Source organism: Pteropus alecto, unplaced genomic scaffold (assembly GCF_000325575.1).
Source record: "Pteropus alecto unplaced genomic scaffold, ASM32557v1 scaffold79, whole genome shotgun sequence".
NCBI classification, from domain to species: domain Eukaryota; kingdom Metazoa; phylum Chordata; class Mammalia; order Chiroptera; family Pteropodidae; genus Pteropus; species Pteropus alecto.
This window is the reverse complement of record NW_006494612.1, coordinates 15,888,688-15,899,104: the sequence shown is the minus strand read 5'-3', so window position 1 is coordinate 15,899,104 and position 10,417 is coordinate 15,888,688. Positions and strand designations below refer to the sequence as shown.

Below are 10,417 nucleotides of genomic sequence, written 5' to 3'. Positions count from 1 at the left end.
TATCCAATATTTATAAAAATAATAAGGATTGTAGTTTGTACTTATAGAGCAGCTTCCATCTGAGGAGCTTAGACTTTATTTCATTACTTTTTAAAATCTTATCTGGAGATTGGTTAAGTGGAAACTATACATTTACATTTTATCCCTAGTGGAACTTGATGAATATGCCAACATGTTGCAAGCATTTATGTAAATTAGTGATAAGTTCATTCAACATGCTGAATTTCACTGTAAAGTAATAAAAATCAAAAAAATAATTTTTTATTTTTTTTGCATTAACACTTAATTGATAGAATTTTCCTTAGTATGCTTTACTCCTTTCAACTTGATTTCTTCCTGCCTGTTCTGACTCCAGGGTAAACTAAATAAAAGAATCCATTTACAGTCAACTTTCAAGTGATAAGAAGCTATCTAGGAAGGCTCAGAGGTATTGACTCAAAGAAGTCTGATAAATACAGAAATAGATGGTTTAGTAGTCAAAGCAAAAACCTAAATACAGGTTTCTTACAGCAAGAAGGAGCAATAAAGCAAGGCAGTTCTCCCTCCCTTCCCGTATTTGAGTAATATATAGACTCCTTCTGAAGCATGGATTCTTAAGCATTTTTATCCCTCAAGGCTACTTTGGCAGTATGGTGTAGCTTATAGCCTTTCCTCAGAATAATTTTTTTAAATGCATAAAAATCAAACTCAGAGGCTTAGAGAGAAAATCAATTATATGCAATTACAGTAATCAAATATTTAAAAATCATAATATTTAGTATAGGTGCATCTTTATTAACACAGTAAATAATAAGATCTTGCATCAGATTGAGAACTTCTAAAATATCTGCCTGTTTTGTGGCGAATACAGTCACGTGCCGCAAAACAACGTTGTGGTCAACGATGGTCTGCATATATGAATGATGGTCCCATAAAATTATAATATTGAGATGAAAAATTACTGTTGTCTAGTAATGTCATAGCTATTGTAATATCATAGTGCAACGCGTTACTCATTTCTTTGTGATGATGCTGGTGTAAGCAAACCTACTGCCTGTCAGTCATGTAAAAGTACCACATATACAATATGTACAACACATAATGCTTAATAATGATAACAAGTGACTGCGTTACTAGTTTATGTATTTACTGTACTATACTTTTTACTGTCATTTCAGAGTGTACTCTTTCTACTTATTAAAATTGTTTGCTGTGAAACAGTATGTTGTGTTATGTAGGCAGTGGCCTCCTATATCTGGTGTTTACTGCATCGTTTTTTCTTGTGCTTAATTTAATCTTCTGTTGTTTTATAAATTTAGAGTAGTCTAAGTGTACAGTGTTTATAGAGTCTACAGTAGTGTACACTAATGTCCTAGGCTTTCACATTCACTCAGCACTCACTCACTGACTCACCCACAGCACTTCTAGATCTGTAAGCATCATTCATGGTAAGTGCCCTATACAGGTGTACCATTTTTTTCTTTATATTGTATTTTTTACTGTTCCTTTAAAATGTTTAGATATATTTAGATACACAAATGCTTACCATTGCGCTATAATTGTCTGCAGTATTCAGTACAGTAACATTCTGTACAGGTTTGTAGCATTGGAGGACTAGGCTATACCATAGAACCTAGATGTATATAGTAGGCTATACTATGTAAGTTTGTGCAAGTGCACTCTATGATGTTCACATAACACTAAAATCACCTAGCAAGGCATTTCTCAGAACAAATCACTGTGGTTAGGTGACACATGACTATATTCATTTTAGAAAGAAATGTTATATTTCAGTTAGAAGTCAGTAAAAGATATATTATTTTCTCATCTGTCTTCAAGAACCCCACATTAAGAACTTGTAAATTAAAAAATTATTTTCCTCAACCTTGAAAATAAATCCATAGATGTCTAGGGAACCAAAGGCTATAGTTTATGAAAAAAAGAGAGACACTTACATAAAGAATCCAAGGGTGTTAGAATTTGTGAAGGGCGATCATGTGACCAAAGCAAATCACTGATTTGGCCTCCTAAAGATTAGTATATAACAATTTCAACTGAGTTTGGCGTACTGTTATAAAATAGAAAGTGTTCAAACATTCAAGGGAAGCCAAATGTTTTTATCATTAAGATTTTTGTTAAAATATAGATTTTTTAAAAAATGAGTGATACATTTAAATATTAGAATTATTAAGAGGACTTTGACCATAATACTTTCCTATTACCAACAGAGCCAAAACCAAATTCCTCAGCAAGACAGTGAAGTCCAACCTAGATTTTCCAGTCATATATCTATCTACACTTTTTCCTACCCAAAGGGCATCAACTACTCCAGCTTTTGCAAATCACCCTTCTTCAATACTTAATGTTCCGGACAGATTGATTTTTCATTCTTTATCCAATATTTTCCTGACATTGGGGATATGTACAATTTATCCCTTTTATCTATTCTCCAATTCTACTGCACGAGTCCCATCCTTTGAAGCCAAATTGTATCTTTTTGTGGTATAGCTCATATCCCACTTCTCTCAGATATAAAACAACCAAACATCTAACCAACTAAGCCAACAAAGTACCATATTTATTATTGACCATATTTATCATAATCTTCCTTTGGAATTCACCATATTTATCATAAATTACTTTTAATCATACGCCTTTATGATTGTATTTTTTCTCTATCATGAGCTATGTTATGAGCTGAATTGTGTCCTCCCAAAATTCATATGTAGAAGTACTACCCTAGTACATCAGAATTTGAATGTATTTGGAATTAGGGACCTTATATAGATGATTAAGTTAAACTGAAGGCCTTAGGATGGGCCCTAATCCAATCTGCCTGGTGTCATAAGAAGATAAAATTTGGCTACACAAAGAGACACCAGGAATGCAAGTGCACAAAGTTAAGACTTTGTGTGGACATAGCAAGAAGGCAGCCATCTGCAAGCCAAGGAGAGACCTCAGGAGAAACCAAACCTGCTGACACTTTGATCTTGAACTTCTAGACTCCAGAACTGTGGGAAAATAAATTTCTGTTGTTTAAGCTACACAGTCTGTAGTATTTTGTTATGGCAGCCTCAATAAACTAATACAAACTATGAACTTTCTAAGTATAAAGCCAGAACTGTGGATACATACAGAGAGAGAGAGAGAGACAGACAGACAGACAGACAGACAGACAGACAGAGACAGAGACAGAGAGACAGAGACAGAGACAGAGATGAGTTGAATGACCCTGAAGTTGAGATAAGAAGATGCGTATCTGTACATTTTGCAGACATATACTCTCTTCTCATTTCTGTTTTTCCAGAATTCATGATGCCTTAGTCAAATGGATTTATAATAAAAAATGCTATAGAATTGATTAATGTAAAATTTTAACTCCCTTCAGATTTTTCCCATTTGTATTGCTAATGGATCTTATGTGATTATCATAACAAAGATAGATGTTGCATCATGCTAGTTTGATTAAAGTATATTGCATTTATAAATGAAAATGCTAAAATGAAAAGAGATTATGTTAGAGAATGTCGATTAAAGAAATTGAAGTAAGGGAGTGTTAAAATGTTTAAAAAATTATTCTCATAAGGTAATATGTATGAGAATTAAGGGACTATTTGGCATAAGAGGAAATGAAAGATACAAGGTAAGTGGTATAGAAATATGTAATATTATGCAAAAAACTGTCTGTGAAAGCTGATGAGTAAAAGCCTCTCGATGAGGGTCAGAAAGAGGTTATTAGAAAACAGATTAGTGGCATCTTTCTCATAGTGGCAGAGCACCTTAGACATAATAAGAAGCTAAGAAGAAATTCAGTACGAGGTAATTGAAAGTTGGTTATCATAAGAAATTTTGCTATTGTTATCAGCTTTTCTCATGATTAGACATACATAAAGGGTTAAATTAGAAAAAAAACCTTCTTGTATTGAACAGTACAACTCTTTTATCTTTACTGATAATACAGACGTGAGAGAAACAACTGAGGGCAAGACACTTCATTGATTGGCAATGTTTCATTCATTCATGCATGCAGTGACTATCTATTGAATACCTACTGTATGTTAAGAACCATCTTAAGTACTTGGATACAACAGTAAAAAAGGCAGAGAAAAAACTTTGGCTCATTCCCAACATATGTTGATAGTCCTCATTTGATTGAGTTTCATACAATCTTGGGAAGTGAATGAAGATTTTGGGGTGGCTGGGGTGGTTTGAACAATTTTTTTCTATTGCCAATGTGGAGAAGTAGCCTCAAACAGCTTTCTAAGATTGTCCTAAGCAGTGGCTCCTAATATGAACTCATTCTTATATTGGGCATATCATTCTTTACCTGATCCAGCTACAGAGAATATGTATTAACACCCAACTCCTAAACAACATCAGTACAATTTAGTGTCAGTCACAGTCAATTAACAGATTTCTATACACTGAGCTCCTGCAGACTTGAGTCCAATTTGGACAATCTTGAAGGCTCATCCTTTTCAATAAAGTAGTAGGAATCTGCCTCAATGAAAGCTGCCTGTTTCTAACAGGAAGGTCTCACTGTTAGCAGAATCAAGTAAGTGTTCCCTGTTCCCTTTTCTTTTTCCTGAGATTATGTAAAATAGCTCAAGGGCAGTGTCCTTTTTTAGTCCACACACCTAGTCTAGATTCACTTGCCTTTTTATGAGCTAATGAGGGCTCATAGATGAGATCATGTGTATTTTATCACTTCTCTGCTTGTAAATCTCTTCAGTAAGCATTATTTTACCTTTACTGTGGTGCACTAGTTGTGTAAATATTCATATATTCTTTAAATGAAACTGCTCTCATGGAATTTACATTCTAGTGTGGTAAATAGAAAATTAAAACATACATAAGTAAAATGTATGTTAAATAGTGATAAGTGCTAAGGAGGAAAATAAAGGAGATACAAGACGTGTGTGTGTGTGTGTGTGTGTGTGTGTGTGTGTGTGTGTGTGTGTGTCTGTTGATGTGGCAATAGTAGATAGGGTGTTTAGGGCAGACCTCATTGAAAAAGTGTCATGTGGGCAAAGACCTGAAGGAAGTAAAAAGAGAACTAAGGGGAATTTCTGTGAGAAGAATGAACATTCCAGGCACAGATCATTTAAAACACTAAATATTAAATTAATATTTTATGTCACATATTTATAGACTAGATTTTTTAGCAAATTTTTTAAATGAAAATAATTTTATAAACTTTTGGTAGAAATTGGGGATATAGAAAAATTTGCAGAATTTTTCTGACCTTACTTCTGACACTCTATTGTAACATCAGTAGCATTGTATTGGGCATATATTGACTACTTGATAAGTCCTTGATGAATGTATGAGTGAATAGATGACCAGCCACTGTGTGCCCAGCACTTCCTTGGTTGCTGCAGAGATGTCTTTTAGGAGTGAGATGCTGTACGTGCTCTCCCAGAGGAGAAGGACTAACACCAGGGATATGGCAAATAAAAAACAACCATGATGCAAGGCACAGTACAAGAGGGAAAAAAAAATGATCACTGTGTTAAGGGAGTGGGATATAACATATAACTTAAAAATTAGAAAAATTGTTTTTATAGTAGTTAACATTTAAAATCATATTAGGGATACTCTCCTGACACAGGAAAATAAACACAGTACCCTGGAGTGGAGAAAATACTAGAAAATATGAAGAAATACAAGATGTTCAATTTTACTGAAATAAAGAGTTTGAGTTAGAGAACAGAAAATGATAAACTGAGGAAATAGGTTTGAGCCATTTTACATAAGTCTTTGAATTCTGGGTTGAGGCATTTGTAGTTAATTCAACAGAAATGGGGAGCTATTCAACATTTTTGAAAAGAGAGAAAAATAAGCCAACTGAGCTGTAATTTAAGCAGAATTCTTTGTCAGGTTGGCTGCTGCAGGGGACAGAGAGATTAATCAGTGAGCCTCTTCCATGGATGTGAGGGAGGTACTGGAGCCTAATTAAGGGGTAGCTTCTGGAAGCTTTTGTTGTTAGCCAGAAAGTCAGAAGGGAGGCCAGCATGCAATGGTGGAGAGGGGGCATGTGTTGGGTGGAACTGCTGACAGCCATTTGGATACTTAGCAGTTAGAACTGGAGTCTAGAGCTGAGTTATTTTACAAAACATAAAAAAAAAAATCAGCCTTGTTATAACACACTGGTAACACAACAAATGAAATTTTGGAATATTACCCAAATGTTCCTTTACCAGTTTAACTTACTGAACTGGAATGCCTACAATAAGAAATTCACAGGCTGTAGGTATTCGCACTTTGTTCTCTTTCATATTTTTCTATCTTCCCTTAACAAAGAGGATTTCATAAAGCAACAATACCTTATTTGTTAAAAACAATAAATACAGTATCGACAATCATATCGAAGTGTGGGTTATTTTATGCTTAATCTCAATAACATTTAAATTTAATCTCATGTTATTTAAAACCATTTGGGCCCATTTAATTTTGTGTGCTGGCAAATTTTATATTTCCAAGATAAGACATCACTCCTCATCAGATTAGCTCACTTCTGGATAATCCTAGATAAATTTGTATGCCCCAGGACGCTCTACCTCCATGGGAACAATTATCTTTTAATGACTACATTCTGTCATGCTTTACTGCTTTGGAAAATGTAACACGTGTCCTAGAGAAGCATGTTTTAATTCTACAGACATGCATCAATGTATAGTTTGGTCTAAACTTAAATGAAACATCCTATATTTGACATACTCTTGTCACAGATGAACTACAATTTTCTAAACCAGGATATACCTGGTTTAATTTCTGATCATGTTTAGTTGAATAAAATGTAAATGGTAGTTTGTGAATCTTTCACATGGTACATGCATCTTGGAAATCTGGGAAAGAAATGGGAACAGGGATACCAGCACATAACAATATGAATCAATTTATGATTGTGTCAGGAATGTTGAGGTCTGCAGAGTCAAATAATGAGAAGGCAATTTAAGTCTCTAAATGACCAGATGAATCTATACTCTGTTCAACAAAATGAAATGCAGGAACAACATATGTGGAAAATGAGAGGAAGATCACATTGGGGGCCAGATAAATAAATGATGTTTCAAATACAGATTTTAAAGTGATTAAGAGATGAAATGACCTCTAAAACAAAATTACAATTTATTAGCAGAAGAGTTGTTCTTTGCTAATAAAAAGGAAGAGGGTAGAAGGAATATTTTTTAAAAGGCTACAAATAGAAATGTACAGTTCTAAAAAAAAGTTACTAAAATTTTCTTCATACTGATGTTATATAAACTATAGATGCAAAGTAGGAAAAAAATGAAGCAAATAATTTTTGAACATGTGTGGAGAAAGACTGAAAATTATATGAGAGCCATATTAAATAGTAAAAAAGTAAATATTTTAAAACACTTAAACATGTTTTGCAGCCAAAGATCAAAGAAATACAAATAAATAAGATTTATTTTTATGATATGAAAAGAACCAAAGATGAAGATAAGGAAAGGTTTTTGATATCTGAAAATCAACAGCGCTCATGGGTTAATCAATGCCACCTCTCTATAATCTGCTATGAATTCCATCAGTCTACTTGATTTTCTTTACTGTAAATTGCCTTTCCTCCATTTAAATATTCTTTTAGTAGTCACTGGTATAGAGGACTAGTACTCTTGAGTTTGGGCATTTGCAGAAACTGATCATAGTGAGATAGAAAAATCCTAAATAGTAATCTTTTTCCCTTTTCCAAAGATAGCACAAACGAATTTATTCCAGCTTCTTTAAAAAGCCGTGTTAAAACAGAAGATACCTTTCCTCAAACTACTGCCTCAGTCTCACACATAAGAATGAAGAAGTGGCCTCAGGTGACCAGCCCTGGCTTTTAGTTATTCTGGGTTTATCCAGGACCTTTGGGATAAAACAAGGTGGAAAATCTTGGGTAACATGCCTGAACCATAACTTCCTTTGCTTCCCTGCTTATTAATCAATCAGTCAATTAATTAATTTTATTTAAAAATATATTTTTTTGTAATGAGTACATTGAAGGAAAAGCACAAAATGAGTTTATGGAAACTAAGATAATCTACCAAATGTGTTAGCATTGAATGTGGATATTCATTCATTCAGTCATTCATTCAATAAATATATATGTGCCAGACATTGGCTGAGGTATCAGGGTATGCAATGGCAGAAAAACACAATCTTTACCAGAATGCATTTCAAAAAGGATGGAAGATCAAACCTTATTTAATATTTTATTTTCATTTTTTATCCCCACCATTTATTTAGTGACCAGGAGATAAGAGATTTTGAATAAATTCTATTTTAATAAAATAAAGAATGTGATAAAAATAAAACGAGACAAGGAATTTAGTGTAGCAATTAGTTCAGTTTGCTGGTAGCAATCTTCAGAACTGTGTTTATTATACTGTTTTATATTAACTACGTTTACAACCATAAATATTGACTGAAGTCATCCCAAATGACTTCACGTTTCCAAGGTTCTCAGGCAAACCTCTGAATTTTTGCAGTGTGCAACTGCAAACTCAGTTAATTGGAATCTGCTAGTGATGCAGGTGCATAGTAGAAACAATTGAACAAGCGTTTTGAAAATTAAGCCTTTGAGGACATTACTGAAAGAGTCATGGAAATTAGAGCTCAGAAAGATCTGATTGTGCTATGTAATTCATCCCTTGAGGGCTGATATGCGATTGTCTTTTACAGCCTATTTTTCCATATATTTTCCTACCTGAAGTTTGAATGACTCGAACAAAAGGGTTTCTAATACTTCCATTGGGAAAATATTATAAAAGACCTCATTATTAAGATGTGTTTCCTGATATACATCTTGAATTTTTCTTTGCTTAATTTCACCCCATTAACCCCAATTACACCTCCCTGGGGCAACAATAAACAATTTCAGCTTCTCCTCTGAAGTTGCACTCTTCAGAGAGTCCTTATTCCTTCCTGGCATGATATACGAAGTCCAGCTGTGCACCTTGGCTCCTTTACTCTGTTCACGAGCCAGTTGTGGCCTTCTAATCCCTTTTATTTTCTTTCTTTGAATGCCTTCTAATCTCTAGGAATTTTGACTGGATATAAATCCTCATATGCTTTGCACCCATTGTGGTTCGTGCACACAAATTCTGATCACATAATAAGCCATTTTTCTCTAGGTTGAACTGGTAATAGAAGTGTGAAAAAAACCTTGGTGTAAATGGCATGCATGAAGAGCTAAACTGACAGAAATCACATTCTTGTTAGGATTTTCATCTTTCTGATACAATTTTGTGCTAAAGAGATTATCTTAGGAGGTTGTGTCTGCAGTACTGTTATTGTACTGGTTGATTTATAATCAGAGTGTACATTTTAGCAAAGCTGCATCCTTCATTCAGAAAGAGATTTTGCTCTACAGACAAGGTGACATGAAACACTTGCCTTTTTAAAAGAGGATTAGAGACTTTTACATTCTAAAGCCCATTTTGGTACAATTACTAACATGAAACTGGTTTTCAATTTCATCTAAGAAAGATCTCTTAGGAGATATCCAGCTTAATTAATTGGGAAATGATGAGTTCAACAGAATCTCACATAGATAGAATGTGTCTTCCTGTAAAGACCCTCACCTCACCTGACCTCTTCAGTGAAAACTGACTAAAGAAAGGGTTTAAAAATTATGGCCAAACATGGGCATTAAGAGCCAAGAGGACAAGAACTAGAGAGAAGAGTAATAAAAAATTTGGATATTTCTTGTTTATTTTGATTATGCATCATCTATGTGATACTTGAAATATTTTAGCATATGTCAGAATTCATTTCATAAGTACATTTTCATAAATATAATTTATTTCACAAATAGAATCAATTCATTTCATGAGCAGAATTCACTTCTACCTTCATAGAATATGTGCTTAGATATGTATTCTTTAACTTCTTGTTGTATAAATAGCATAGGAACGTGTGGATGTGCTCCACTGACCTCATCAAAACTATAGACAAGCTCTGTCAAGCAGTCATTAAGTAGTAGTCAGATAATTGTGAGATTGTTTCTCTATAAAATTGTTACAAATCCTTATACTCCCCAAACATACAAGCATGTATGCCTATACATGTGAATGCATACACATATCAATATGTCATTATGATAACCAGAAAGTTTGATCATCTTCAGAATGGAGAAAATAATAAGGAATAGATGAGACTAAAAACGAAGATAAAAATAAAAGAAAACCTGAAAGAAAGAAAATACACTGGGAAGAAAAGAAGCAAATAACTTTTCTCCCATTACTTTCCACTTTTTACTTAATGTTTGGAGTATGTTTTAGAGAATTGCAGAATTAAGAGCTTTGGATAAATGTGAAGAGCAAGAAGGAAAATATGTCTAAAATATTAAGATTTAATGAATATTCTGGAATAATAACTTCAGGTGAGGTTAATCACAACACTCTGCCAAGAGTGATATCTGAGCTTC

The 10,417-nt window shown here is 33.7% G+C and overlaps 1 protein-coding gene across 3 annotated transcripts in view; it reads right to left on the bottom strand.

Annotated features, from left to right (window-relative positions):
- The window catches only part of NKAIN2 (sodium/potassium transporting ATPase interacting 2), an 829,945-nt gene that overhangs the window by 52,359 nt on the left and 767,169 nt on the right, over window positions 1-10,417 (bottom strand). The gene's annotated exons all lie outside the window — the stretch shown is intronic.